The 15995-nt window shown below is 42.0% G+C and overlaps 2 long non-coding RNA genes across 2 annotated transcripts in view; both read left to right on the top strand.

The window, feature by feature from the left end:
• LOC145434638 (uncharacterized) overlaps positions 1-15995 on the top strand; it is a 183819-nt gene that overhangs the window by 59942 nt on the left and 107882 nt on the right. The window lies entirely within an intron of this gene.
• On the top strand, positions 10670-14637 carry LOC145445525 (uncharacterized). The gene is made up of 2 exons (XR_013917070.1): positions 10670-10862; positions 14504-14637. It is a non-coding gene; the product is annotated as an uncharacterized LOC145445525 (long non-coding RNA).

The following is a 15995-nucleotide window of genomic DNA, read 5'->3' as shown; positions in this document are numbered from 1 at the left end:
GTAACCCATAGTCAATCAGTGAGCGTATCAGCGCCCTGAAAAGCTGCAGCAATGGTTTTTTACTCGCTCCCCATGTGGTACCAGTCACGACTCTGATTAGATTCAGTCTGTTCGAACACTTTTTGGAAATCGTATCGATATGTTGCTTATAGTCAAGCAATTTGTCAAACGTGATACCCAAATATTTGTAGGTGTCGACAACTTCAAGTTCATGGTCACCAGTTTTCAAGACGAGTGGAGGAATTTTCTTTTTCTTCGTGAACAGCATGCCTACGGTCTTGACCTTACTGATGGTCAGGGCATGGTATGGTATGGAAGATTTTATTCTATGGTATGGAACGACATTTCCATACTTCCATACTTTGATATTTTATACATTTTATCGTGATCTGTGCAAGCTTCATCAAGCGTACGTTGTTCGCTGTTCACGGAATACGATCGCTTTTGTGATGTGTGAACTATTAAACGCTGTGTAGGAACAAATACAATACATAATACACGCTTATGCTTATGCAACGGTTTTAGGAACACCTGGAATGACATGAGTTTGTGATGCAATGATGACAACAGTAATGTTGATCCGATATTCTGCTGAGACACGGCGTCTTCAAGCATAGTCTATCATGTGACGCAATAATTGGTAATGTAGGCTACTCCAATTACCTCATTCCTTGAGTGACGACAGCTTACGAGCAATCATGCTGCAATGTACAAATAGCTCAATGTGATTGATAATTATATTTCTTCTGAAACATTGTCCGCCACATTTACACTATTTACATACCGAGATATCTTATTGGTCATATTTCAAACGCTCTCGCATTTGGATTATAGATCAGAGAGTGGGGTAGATATAGTTTGAAATTCTTGCCACGCTAACCTCAACCAAATACTGTACTAATAATCGCGCAGATCGCTGCAGCATTCATCACCTGCAGATGGGATATTTTGTGGGTGCGCCTATATTATAAATTATTGTGCGAATATTTACTTCAAACTTGCATGTGCCTAATGCCAATGTATCGGAAATGCGATGATATTCTTAAGGAGGGTCCTACTAGACAGGGTTGTAACCAAGTCACATTGTTCCGAGTCACGAGTCAATCTTACTTTTGTGCTTTTGACTCGAGTCAAGTCGAGTCATTTTCAATTCATCACCGAGTCGAGTCCGAGACCAAGTCACCGTTTAAAGGGTCAAGTCCGAGTCATAGTGTTATGACTCGAGTCGAGTCCAAGTCACAGTATCGAAGTCATGTTCAACTCATGTTTCAATCATGAATTAGCTTATAGCTTATAGAGAATCAACGAATTCATTCTACTTACTATCTGATATAGAACCAACGAATTCAGGTCTATATACCAGCTGATAGAGAATCAACAGATGCATGTTTATGTGGACGTAGTTTTTCTTTCACATTATAATGGTGGTTGACTAAAAAAAGGTCAGCTTTCCTGCTCAGCTCCCGAAATAGCCGCCGGAGCGTTACTAATATGAGAGGAAATTTTGGATTAACTACAAATAGAGATTTTCGAATTTTACCGGCGACCTCATGATATTGTTATATTGTGTAAAAATATGATTCATAGCAAATTTGGCTCAATTCCAACTGGAAAAAGCGAATTTATTAGAGTGGAATATATTGGATATGAAAAAATAGTCGGCTTACTACTAGCATGCAATTATATTATATAAAATAATTTCTCACCAAAAACACTCCCTTTATTTTCAAATATAAAATTTTCTCCTCTCATATCATTGATTCTACTTTTTAAAATTAAGCCTGATTCAGTGTTCTTTTTATGCAACATAACAATTTTACCAAGTAGCCACCTAGTAAAATAAATAAGAAGTTATTTTTTAACAACCCTATTGTACAAACATCACACAACATTAGTCATTCATTATTACTCACGTGCACAATGCACATACCTAACAAAACGTCAAATGGACGGAGTGTATTGTGTGTTTTCACTGACAGCAGATCAAATCAATTATGAGTTACAATTCAAAAATACTAAAGTGGAAAGAAGATCCTCATACATGTTATAGATGCATGGCCTTACAATAAATCCACATCTACTGAAACACGTTCAACTGGTGCACTAGATACAGGAATTGACAAGCATTTTTGAACCACATTGAAGAGCATTGGATACTCATTATTTCTGGTCGCCCAATAATACAAGAATCATCGCCTTCAAATCTACACATGAGCTTATCAGTCTCTTCCAAGTACTTGACCATCTGAGTCATTTCATTGCCTCTAATCTAATTGAACTTTGCTTCGATTGTTTGCTTGTATAATTGAAAAGTCTCGAGTACTTTGATTGCGGAGGATCTATTACCTCTTCATCACTGGATGATTTTGTACAATGCATTGCTACTATATGTGCCATTGTCTGTTGTTTTTACTGCGGCATATCTGATATCAGACGAGTGTAACGAAAGCAGTGGCGAGAGAGAATGACTCGAGTCAAGAGAATGACTCGAGTCAAGTCGAGTCACCAAAAATTCGTGACTCGAGTCATTACAACCCTGCTACTGGATAACAATCCGCTGACTATCTCATTTTGCTCGCGGAAGCTGTAGACGTACACGGCAAATCACCGTGAACTAAACCTCACCAAAACACACTCTGTAGAACTATTACCAGGAATTAGATTCGCATCATGGCTGGTTTAAGCAATAATTACACCCGAAATATCATAAAACAGGTGCTAGAAAAGGTACTTTACTATGATATTGCAGTATTTGAAAGTATGGAATATGTATCAAGTATGGTATGGAACAATGTTGGTATGGTATGGAAAATTGCAAGTATGGTATGGAGAGAGTAAGGCAAGTATGGAGTATGGAAAATCCACGTTCCATACCATACCCTACCATGCCCTGCTGATGGTAAACCCCCATCTGGAACACCAGTCGCTTATTACATCGAGTGATGATTGAATGGAAGACAAGAGGGGCTTGATAAGAAAACCGCTATCCCAAACAGCGCAGTCATCTGCGAACACCACATGTTCAGACCGATGACGTAACGAGCTCGGTAAATCATTTGATCATGACCGCAAACAGCAAAGGGCTGAGAACGCTTCCCTGGGGTATACCGTTCTGCAGTACGTAACTGTCGGAAAGAGTGTTCTCTACGGTCACCTGGAAAGTTCTGTCAGAAAGGAAATTTTTAATCCATCGGTGCATGTGTCTGCGTATTCCGAGCTGGTATAGTTTATACAGAAGTGCGTGACGCCACACCATATCGTAGGCTCGACTTATGTCTAAGAAGACCGCTACCACCGATCGCCGATGATGGATATTCTTGTAAATCGTGTCGTGGAGACGTAGTATGTGGTCCAGGGTGCTTCGACCACGCCGGAAGCCGGACTGTGAGGGATGTATCAGATTCTTTGACTCCAAATTCCATCTTAAGCGATTGGTTACCATTACTTCCATGACTTTACAAATGTGACTCGTGAGAGATATAGGTCGGTACGAGTCCGCCGAGGTAGGATCTTTGCCCTTTTGGGCAATTGGGCAGACTATAGCATTTTTCCACGAGACTGGCAATTTCCCCGTCTCCCAGGATGAATTGTATAGTTTGAGGATGATAGATTTCTCAACATCGCATACCCTATGGAGTCCTCCCCGGGTGAAGTGGATTTTCGGCTACGCAAAGCTTGATTTAGTTCGGCAAGTGTGAATTCGATGTTTATGTTCGAATTCATGAGCCGACCTGGTTCGTTGTCAGCGGTAAGATGAACTGTGTTTTCAACTGTTATGTTCGGGCATTTACGTTCGTTGTCGTACAACTCTTTCTTTCTATAGGATTAGTAATTACAGCCAATCATTATTTCCTCGTGTGTCGTGCTTGTATTTATACCCTGTGTTCTGTTGTCTCATGGTCTTTCGTTTAACTGCACTCTGGATCGTGTCGCTTGTCTTGAAGTCATACTGCTGATAATATACTGATTTCGTATTGCAACCTCGTCGCATTGAGTTATTGTTCAAACAAGATCTAGAACATAACAATTGGTGTCAGAAGTGGGATTCGAACCCACAATTGGTGTCAGAAGTCGGATTCAAAGTTTTTTCTGCGACGAGATACATCATGGAAGCAAGTATATTGAAAATTCTCGAGAAGCAGCAAGAGATGATGGTGCAACAACAAGCGAAGCAGCAAGAGATTATGGCGCAACAACAAGCGAAGCAGCAAGAGATTGTGGCGCAACAACAAGCGAAGCAGCAAGAGATGATGGTGCAACAACAAGCAAAGCATGACGAAGCAATGGCAAAAGTCATGACAGAAATGGCGCAATTGACGCAGAGGTTGAATCCGGGTGCGTCAACATCTGAAGCAGCGGCTCCCAAGTTTGATTCATTTGTAAAATCAAAGGAGAAATGGGACCAATATCTGCAACGATTCAACCATCACCTGGCAATTTACGGCATTTCCAACATGGAGAAAAAAAGAGCGTGTCTACTCTCATGGGTTGGACCTGAAACGTACTCGCTCCTACGTAATTTGTTTGGTGCTGCTGATGTCAGTGCTCAAACTTTCGACGCGTTGACTGAGAAGTTGTCTACACACTTCAAGGACTCAATTCATGTGCAAGCTGCCAGGTACGAATTTTACAATTGCAAAATGCAACCGGGACAATCGTACGCCGATTGGATCGCTACTCTACGCGGAATCTCCAAAGATTGCAACTTCATATGCTCAAGAGATGGCTGTGATCAGAGCTACGTTGATGAGCTAATGCGCGATCTCATCATTAAAGAAACGCCGCACGCGGATGTGAGACCGCATTGTCTAAACACAAACCAATCCATCCCTTGACGACGTTCTCAAAGTAGCCGCAACACACGTGAGAACGCTGGAAACCGATAGGGTTATCCAGGGCGAGAGTAGCGGAAAAGACACTTCCATCGTTAACAAAATGACGGGAAGTTATCAGAAGGGGAGAAAACCTTCCAAATCCATCCAAGGCAACTTCCCGGAAAGATTGAAATCCTGCAGCCGCTGTTTCATCGATCACCAGAGAAAAGACTGTCAGTATCGACATGCAGTATGTCAGAAATGTGGTCGTAAAGGTCATATCAAACCTGTGTGCATGTCTACCAAACCTAGTATCACGCAACAGGTCACATCCGTCAATTTCTGCTCAGTGCCACTCCTCTCCTTCGACATCGATCAACTATATCGACGCGTGGGAAACCAGCTCTGGATCAACTCCAGCATCAACGGCATTCCGTTGCCGACACAGTGGGACACTGGTGCACCCTCCGCCATGGTGGGATTGACTGGGTACCAAACTTTGGGCTCTCCGAAACTCTCCGCATACCATTGCTCTTTCGTAGTGTATGGCGACAAGCCACTGAAAGTGAAAGGTATTTGCACTGTAAGCGTGCAGGTGGGTTCTGAAGTTCGAGTTGGCTTAAAATTGGTGGTTCTCGACGAACACCGTGGGCAAAACATTTTTGGTCTCGATTGGAGCGATGCTTTCTCCATGCCCGCTAAGGGAACATCTGCTTTGGATGCAATTTCCTCGCAGATGGTCAAATCGCAATCATGTAATACTATTGACATTTGTGATTCAAACGACGAATTGGTATCTTTTCAGTCCAAATTTCCCTCCGTTTTCTCTAATGTATTAGGACGATGCACCAAGACAAAGGTGACTATTCACTTGAAACCTAATGCCAAGCCTGTATTTAACAAGCCACGCCCGTTTCCTTTCGCAAGGCAAATCGCTGTCCAAACCGAATTGGATAGATTTAGTCAATCAAGGTATTCTCGAACCAATCAATTACAGTGATTGGGCAGCACCAATTGTTGCCGTCACTAAATCAAATGGATCAGTACGCACTTGTGGTGATTTCAAAGCATTGAATCAACAGATTCAGATAGATCAACATCCCCTGCCCTCCTTGGATGAAATCCTTCACAAGTTACAGGGTGGTTGTATTTTCACGAAAATTGATCTTGCCGATGCTTATTTTCAGCTAGAATTAGATGATGATGCGAAGAATTTGTGTGTCATCAACACGCAATTCGGTCTTTTCCGTTACCGACGCATGTGTTTCGGAGTCGCATCTAGTCCCGCAAATTTTCAACGCTCTATTGATGCCATGATCGCCGGCTTACCCGGTGTTCTAATCAAGCAATTCTTGCCCTTACTTCCAAAATTTATCAGAGACACAACTCTGGTATGATTTCATGTGTTGTTTTTCTTGATATAAAAAAAGCTTTCGACACTGTCAATCATTCAATACTTATAAGTAAACTCTCGTGCTATGGAATCAGAGGTGTAGCCTTGGATTTGATTACAAGCTATCTTACCAATCGATGTCAATATGTTTACAGTAAGGATCATCTACCTTCTGAAAAGGGTGACATATTGTGTGGTGTACCACAGGGCTCCGTTTTAGGACCCCTATTATTCAGTCTTTATATCAATGATGTTGCTGCATGTATCTCGGAGACCTCGGTCCTATTTGCTGATGATACTTGTGTACTTATATCTGCTACAGACTTGACCTCTCTACAAACCAAAGCTAATTCCGAGATTTGTAAGATGACTGCTTGGATGAAAACCAACCGACTAACCATTAATCCAATTAAGACTCAGGTACTGGTCTTCAATTGTAAAGCTACCTCAACTTTTTCACTAAGGGTATCTGATGTCATTATTGCACCCCCAACCCATACAAGATATCTGGGAATTATCATTGACTCGAATCTTAAATGGAAGACCCACATTTTCAATCTATGTAAAAAGCTATCTGCTACGGCCGGAATTCTAGCGAGACTGAGACATTCTCTCCCTAGACAGACCTTGAGAACCATATATTTCTCATTATTTCACCCTCATCTGCTTTATGGATTATGTGTATGGGGGAAGGCCAATCAGACGGATTTAAACAGAATCTGTGTCATCCAAAATCGAGCCATAAGAAATATATGTGGCATAGATTCTAGGTCATCTGCTACTCCTGGTTATTTAGCTCTCAGGATACTTAAGCTACCCGATTTGTATAATTATGAAATAGCCAACCTGATGCATAAATTCACAAACGGTAATATCTCCCCTTACTTTAATAGCTTGTTTGAGCAATCTTCCACTGTGCATGGGTATTCTACTAGATCATCGGAATCTGGTCATCTTTATGTTCACCGTATGAACTCCAGACTGACCCAACAGTCCATTGAATATATGGGCCCAAATATTTGGAATGACGTGCCCGACAGTATCAAAGAGCTACCTCAGCATGAATTTAAAACCCAATACCAGGATTACCTTTTTTCAAATTATAATCAGAAATGAGAGTATCTACTATCTAGTACCCGTTGATTTATAAATTATACATCTATTTATTGACTTCATATTGCTTTACCTAGTATGTTGCCATGGCTACTGTCTTTGTTATATATTTGTGTGTATTATTGTCTTCTATTTGTGATTATTATTTTTTTTCATGTTGCAGACTGTCCACTGTTATATTTATTGGGATGAGTACACTTGATTATTTCACTGCCATGGAGGTGACGAGTAACAAGGCCTTTATAGGCCATATCGTCACCTCCAGTCAACTTTTTTGTTTGACGAAGCAATAAAATGTCTGTCTGTCTGTCTGTCTGTCTGTCTGTTGCTAGTTTTATCGATGACATAATCGTTACTGGCATTGATGAACGCGACCATTTTCGCAACTTATCGCTACTCTTTGAGCGCCTCACCGAATACGGTTTCACCGTCAACTTCGCTAAATGTGAATTTTTCAAAAGTAGTATCGAGTACCTTGGTCACATAATCGACAAGGACGGCAAACGCCCGTCTCACAAATCCGTTGAAGCAATCAAACAGTTGCCTAAATCTCAGGATGTTCGCCAGCTACAGGCATTCCTGGGCAAAGTCAATTATTATCGTGCGTTTATTCCTAATTTCACGAATAAAGCCGCTGCCTTGTACCGTCTTCTTCAAAAAGACGCGAAATTCATTTGGAATACGGACTGTGACGCAGCTTTTTGCGTTCTCAAAAACGACGTAATCGACGCTACGCAGTTAGCTCGTTATGATGTAAACAAGCAGCCCATTTTGTCAACTGATGCTTCTCAATTCGGAATCGGCGCTGTCCTCTCAATCGAGCACAATGGCGAAGAGAGACCGATCGCGCACGCGTCGAAAACACTTTCTGATTCGCAAAAATCCTACTCTCAAATAGAGAAGGAAGCTCTGTCAATCATTTACGGAGTCACTAAATTTCGTCAGTTCTTGTATGGTAGAAAATTTACGCTCGTGACGGACCACAAACCGCTTTTAGCTATTTTCTCGCCGGACAAGAAAATTCCCGTGGTTACAGCGCAACGGTACAGCGATGGGCACTAACGCTCATGGCTTACCAATACGATATTCGCTATAAACCGACCAATCAGCACGGAAACGCCGACGGTTTATCTCGCCTACCAAAGGGTCCAGACCCTGAGTTTGACGAACTGGAAATTCGTGAAAACGCGGAGATCGTTCACGCTATTAATATGGCATTCGATGGTTTGCCGTTAACTCGCAATGAAATTCGCGACGCGACGCTGAAGGACAAAACCATGAAACTAGTAAAACTATCTGTCACTCATGGTAATTGGAACCCAAAGGTACACATTGATGATTTTTCTTGGTTTTCGACTCGCAAACATTCGCTTTCTTTGCACGAAGACATAGTCATGCTCGATATTGATGGTTTTCAGCGCGTAGTAATTCCGCAGTCACTTCGCTCGCGAGTCTTCTCATTGTTGCACGAAGGACATTGGGGTATCGCGAAAATGAAGCAGATGGCTCGACGTTACATCGCATGGCCTTCCATTAATCGCGACATTGAGAATCTCGTTAAGAGTTGCGACGCTTGCCGTAAGGTAATGAAAGCGCCTGATCGTCAGTATCGCGAATGGCCCAAAACTTCTGAAAGCTTTGAACGAATTCACTTGGATTTCGCAGGTCCAATAAACAATAAAATGTTTCTTGTCATCTTCGATGCGCATTCGAAATATCCTTTCGTTAAAGAACTGAATGTCGGATCTACCACAACCTTGTGTGTGGTCAACGCTTTGAGGGAAGTCTTCTCTATCGAAGGCTTGCCCATAACGATTGTCACGGATGGCGGGCCGCAATTCACATCGAATGAATTCGATACGTTTTGCTCTAATTTGGCAATCAGCCATATCGTATCGCCGTCTTTTCACCCTGCCTCGAACGGGGAAGCGGAGCGATTCGTCCAGACTTTAAAAGATGGATTATTAAAAAATTGCGACGGTGGAAAAGATCTCAACTTCGCACTCCAAACCCTTCTCGCTACGTACCGATGTGCACCGCACCCGGGCATAGACTGGAAAACGCCTGCCGAGATTTTACATGGTCGACAGCCGCGCAATTTGTTGAGTTTGTGCTCGCCTTTCGACAAATCGAAATCCGTTACGCCTGGACAATCAGTCACTCATTTCGAGATTGGTTCCTCGGTCTACGCTCGCAGTTACCGAAGCGGACCAAAGTGGGCTGCTGGCGTGGTGACGGAAATACTGGGGCGTGTTGTGTACATTATAAAAACAGATCATGGGTTGGAGAAGGCACAAGAACCAACTCCAACCACGCTTGATTTCCACTGGTCATGATAAAGTCACACAGGAAGTTGCTCAGCCGCAACAGTCACAAGCTGAGCAACCATTGGTTAGGAACAGGGCACCAGGTCCTGCAGCTAGTCCTGCCCGTACGACGACGGGTAGACGTTATCCTCTTAGAAATAGGAAAACCACCGATTTCTCTAGACCTACGTAAATGTGGGCAACCCTCTAACTTACAGGGGAGGACTGTTATGTTCGTGCATTTACGTTCGGTGTCGTACAACTCTTTCTTTCTATAGGATTAGTAATTACAGCCAATCATTATTTCCTCGTGTGTCGTGCTTGTATTTATACCCTGTGTTCTGTTGTCTCATGGTCTTTCGTTTAACTGCACTCTGGATCGTGTCGCTTGTCCTGGGGAAGTCATACTGCTGATAATATACTGATTTCGTATTGCAACCTCGTCGCATTGAGTTATTGTTCAAACAAGATCTAGAACATTACATTTTCAAAGTTAGCCTTCGTTATACGAAATCCTGCTGGGTAGTTGTCGGAGCTGCTCGTTTTAGCGAAGTGTAAAGCCAGTGTTTAGCTTTGGTTTTGTTATTTTGTGAAATAGATCCGTTCGACTTCAGCGTTGGTATGGAATTGAACGCATGCACTCCCGACATAGATCTCATAACTTGCCAGACTTTCGACATCTGCGTACGGGAACCCAATTTACCACAAAAATCCTCCCAACATTTGCGTTTAGCAGAAAGGATGGTTTTTCGACATTCGGCTCTCATACGCTTGAAGGCGATCACGTCTCGAATGTGGAAAGTGCGTTTCATTTTCAAGTAAGCAGCCATTTTCGTGCGCACAGCACGGGTACATTCCACGTCCCACCAAGGTGCGGCTATTTTCGTTAATATATCCCGTCGTGGGATCGACTCTCCCGCCGCTAAGAGTAGGCTGTTAGTGAAATGGCGGTGGAGGCCTTCAGTTTCCCCCATAGGAACGAAATTGGATTGGAGGTGGAAATCCACAGCAGCCGAGAAGGCTGACTAGTTCGCCTTACTGTAATCCCTGTTGTCGCAGAATACCACCTTCGCTATGGACCAATGATTCTTTATGACGCATGAATGATGGTATTGGCGCCATGAATCTATCACTTCACGTGGTGCACTGCATGATATCGGTCGCATATTATGCTTTGGCTTGAATCGTTTAGTTTAGGGACGTATTGTTGTAGTTAGGGCTCTATTTGGCTTTGATGTTATTTAATTCGTATTATTTGTTTGTATTAAGAATTTGGATTGTTATAAATTATTTGGTCAGTTGTATAATCGCTGGGAATTTGGATCATTAAAAACCGTACTTCACCCAAGAAGACGCGTGTTGAAGTTTCAACCAGAGCGAAGACAGCTGACAGTGCTACGTCGTGTACCCAGATTAGGCCTGAAATTTCTGCGGTTACACAAGTTTTTAATGTTCACATCGCATCAAACGAAACGTTGCACTAAACGACAAAGGATATTTCATAATGGAGCTGTTGAAAGATGTTGCGGTCTCCAATCAACTAGCATCTAATCAACGTGGAATTGACGCCCTGGTGTTATCCGAAGATAATATGGAAGGCCCGATTCAACAATTAGCAACGCACGCCAAAGCTTATGGCGCGATAGGAGCTGCAGCACAGCCAAAAAACAACTTGAACAAAACAAAGACTAGAACAAGTTCGAGTTGTGTGTCTGCTGGCATGGTTTCGCGTCATGTGAAAAGAAGCACCAAAAGTGCATTGCTAACCAAAGACAATCTACATATGATGACTACCAGATCAAAGGCAAAGGTTGGCAGTCGATCGAGTATTAAATCAAAAAGTCATGTTACTCAATCACATGGCTCAGGCTCAACAAGGTCTACCTCAGATGTGGGTATGACATTGATGCAACAAGAAGCGGTTCTGGAGGCCAGATCTGCTTCATCCTCACAACGTCATATTCTGGAAAAACAGCAACTCATGTTGCGGCATCATCGTGAAGAAGAAGAAATGCTTGAAAAGATTAAATCAAGACGGGAAGAAATTGCTCGACAGCAAAAGCTCGAAGCAGAAGAACTCGAACGGGAAAACAAGTCCGAGGTTGAAACCTTGAGACGCATTAGACAACGAGAGATCGATGAACTCAGTATGAGGCATCAGAGGGACCAATTCGAAATCGCATCTGCGCTTGAGGAAACTCGCGCAGAGAGAAAGGTGCTTGGTTTTGAGCTTCCTACTGTTAATGCTTCAGGTATAAATCGCACCGACGTTCAAATTCCTTTTGTTCCTCAGTCCCTAGAAACCCGACAATCAATTTTTAGCACTAGACTGAGTCCTGTAGTCAAGCAGGAAACTGCCATCGAATTCGTTCCTCAGGTTAATTGTCCATCCATTCCAGGTAGTTCGCAACCTTTGGGTTCAAATACTGTTAACTCGGTGCTAGATCTGATTGATTTTGATAGCCCTTGTTTGCAGGGCCGTAGTGAACCTACTAAGTTACCAAAATATGAACGGGGACCTAAACCCGCTGCTCTTATTTCGACACCAGCCAATGCTGAAGCTTGTTTCCTTGCTCCAAAAAACAATATCAGTAATTCGGAACCCAAGGTTATGTATGCCCAAGTTCCCCAACCTTCTTTATTACCCCTCACGGAACCTCCCATCTTTACAGGAAACGCCAGTGATTTTTATGATTTTAAAATGGCTTTCAATTCTTTAGTAGAGCCATATGCGTTAACGCAACAACATAGGCTTCAATATCTAATGAAGTATACAAAGGGTGTCCCGCATGTATTGATCAAAGGTTGTTTGCATGCTGATTCACACTCATGCTTTGATAAGGCATGGAAAATATTGAATGAAAATTATGGGCAAGAACATCAAATCAGTCGCTGTTGCCTGGAATCCATACTTGGAGGTCCTCGTTTTTCTGAAAACGATAGGGATGGTTTAGCAATGTTTTGGGCGAAACTGGTTTCATGCAGAGAAACTTTAATGGGCACAAATAGTTTGCATGAAATTGACAACATTATGGTAATTGACAAGGTTGAGGATAGATTGCCGGAAGGATGGAGAAGTGGATGGAGATCCATTGTGGATAATATTGTGAATGTAAAAAGGGAAAAATTGACCATGCTTGACTTGTCAAATTACATTCGAAAGAAATCTCGAGAGTTGGAAACAAAGCCTAAAATAAATTGGTCCTTGAGTAACGAAAGGTTTGTTAATCCTAAAGGAAGCAAAACCAGTTTTGTTACACAGATGGAGAGTTACACTGCATCATGTTGTCCGCAATGTAAGCAAACTCATTTTCTCAACCAATGCAATATCTTTCGAGCAATGAATTTTGAACAAAGGCATAATTTTGTTCAGCAAAACAAGCTGTGTTTTTCGTGTCTTCAAGCAGGGCATTTCAGTAAAGAATGTTATCGTAAAAAGCCGTGCTCTCAGGCAAAATGCTTCGGTAAGCACACTACATTACTTCATCCACCTGATAACAATCCTTCCCAAAGTCATAAGCCAATTGAATTGATTAAATCGGAACAAAATTCGGAATCTGACAAAACGACGAGTAGTTTTGCTAGTAGTATTCAAAAGGAAGCAGGTGCATTATTGCCTGGGTTGCCGGTAAAAGTGCGTGTCGGCAATGGTGGAAACGTTTTTACCACCAAAGCGTTGCTTGATGGAGCAAGTAGAAATTCATTCATTACTCATTCATTGCTGAAAAGAATGGGTGTTAAAGGTAGGGATATCAGCGTGGCTGTAAAAACTCTCAATGGCGTTGGTTGCCACAAAACAGAAACTTTAATTGACAATGTAGAAGTATCGGCATATAATGGTAATGATTGGTTGTCCCTTTCAACGCTGGTATCTACCGAAGAGATACCTTTGGGTAAATATGAAATGCCACTCCAGGAAGATATCCAAGATTTTCCTGAGTTCAATGGAATTGAAATTCCTGATGTGGACTGTGATGTTGAATTGTTAATCGGCTTTGATAATAGAATTATTCATCGACCAAGAGAAGTGGTTGATGGGCCGGCCGATTTCTATGCCGTTCGCACATTGATTGGTTGGGCCGTGGCATGTGAGAGAAGTGAAATAAAGGGCAATGGAAAATTGCCCGTCAGTTGCAACTTTACAAAGGTCAGCACAGACAGTGTCTGTGAAATGTGTTCGGACGTAATTGATTCAGTAAAAACTAAAAAAACATGTCTTGCAACTGTAGTGAGTGATGTTCCTACACCTGGTATTGAATTCATGGACGATAACCTGCCCCGAAATACATGGCTTCTGGGCCGTGTCACACAAGTATTTCCTGGCAAAGACGACCTGGTAAGGTCGGTTCGTATCAAAACAAAAAATTCTGAGCTTGAGAGGCCCATTACTAAGTTGGTGCTTATTCAGAGCTCGTCAACATGATCTCAATTCATTCACTAGAACATCGCTTGTTCAATACTCGGTGTTTTGTTATTCACTACTGTGGTACCCATTGTTTACTACGGCACTCGTTGTTTACTACAGTATGTGTTTTCGTTATTGATTGCGTCACAATGCCTAGAGTGACACTTTGGCTCAATACAATTTAATTGATTCGTTGCTTTGTTGCATTTGTTTTTTCGCATGGTTTTGGGAAGTTGCTGGTTCACCTGTGAAAAAATGTGTATAAATTTATTGTAATAAATTTCCCATTTTTGGGGGTGAGGGTGTTGTCGCAGAATACCACCTTCGCTATGGACCAATGATTCTTTATGACGCATGAATGATGGTATTGGCGCAATGAATCTATCACTTCACGTGGTGCACTGCATGATATCGGTCGCATATTATGCTTTGGCTTGAATCGTTTAGTTTAGGGACGTATTGTTGTAGTTAGGGCTCTATTTGGCTTTGATGTTATTTAATTCGTATTATTTGTTTGTATTAAGAATTTGGATTGTTATAAATTATTTGGTCAGTTGTATAATCGCTGGGAATTTGGATCATTAAAAACCGTACTTCACCCAAGAAGACGCGTGTTGAAGTTTCAACCAGAGCGAAGACAGCTGACAGTGCTACGTCGTGTACCCAGATTAGGCCTGAAATTTCTGCGGTTACAATCCCATCTTCGTTTTGATGAATTGCACGACGCCCTATTATTGTAGGTAATCACTACTTATGAGCTGGTCGGTTACTGTTGTGGCACAACTCGCTGCAATTACCCGAGACGACATCGACACGTCAAGAAGTGACCAGCGATGGACGGCATCACACGCAATATTCATACGAGTGGGTGACGACAAATTCAACAGAACAAGGTCGTTTCTATCCATTATTTCGCAGAGTTGGTTGCCACGTGCATTTGTCGAGTGACTCCATGAAGAATGGTGCGCATTGAAGTCGCTGCATATAATGGAGCGTGATGACAAAGAGTCGAATATCCTAAAATCACTAACTGTAGTATCACAGTCCGGGGGTATGTAAACGTCGCATATGTTCAAGTTCCCTACTCGCACACTATACATACTATATGTGCAAGATCAATATAATTCAGATAAAGTTATTAATGATTTATAAGCTTTACTACTTTTTAACCCAAGTGTCGACTGCACTGTGCCTTTTTCACCACGCAATAAATGCCGCCTTCCCCACAGATTATTCTGCTGTAGACTAAACAGCAGGAACATGGTACTCCTGTTTACTGCTAAAATGACGTTCGCTGCGATAGCTTGGTACAGTCGAAACTGCTATACCACCACACACCAGTGTTGGGATCAAGTCACTACCTTCGAGTCACGAGTCATCTCGAGTCATTGCACATTTTGACTCGAGTCAAGTCAAGTCAATCGATTTTCAAAGGTGACTCGAGTCAAGTCAAGTCACTCGTTTTTTGGAGGTGACTCGAGTCAAGTCGAGTCAAGTCAAGTCAATTCACGAGTCAAGTCACGATTCGAGTCAAATTGAATTTTCGAAGTATGTGTGATGATCCAAAGTTATTACATTTTGCTAACTGTGTGAAGGATAGATTAATTGGCCGTTTATCTTGAATCAAATGACGATTATAAAGTTAAATATTCATGCAAAAAGGTGTTGTATCGCTCACGCACACGTAGAACTGATAATAAAATACCTGAGTAACTATGTATAGCTACATGCTACAGTCTGATTTTATCAGCCAATATAAAGGATCGAATACGAAGCCTCGAAGAGTTGAACAAATTGATGTGGTACAATAGGCACTACCCACCTACACCTCTGTGAGAATATAAAGGCATAAATTATTCGTTCGATGTAAATCATACAACAATGTTTGTAAAGGTGAGCACTGCGCAATGTAAGAACTAAGCTGCCTAAGAAACAGGGATACGATGCGATTAGATAAATCTACT

The sequence above is a fragment of the Botryllus schlosseri genome, chromosome 1 (genome assembly GCF_051294905.1).
Source record: "Botryllus schlosseri isolate E-star chromosome 1, Bs_hap1, whole genome shotgun sequence".
NCBI lineage: Eukaryota > Metazoa > Chordata > Ascidiacea > Stolidobranchia > Styelidae > Botryllus > Botryllus schlosseri.
The sequence above is the reverse complement of the archived record's forward strand: the minus strand, read 5'-3'. Positions and strand labels throughout refer to the sequence as shown.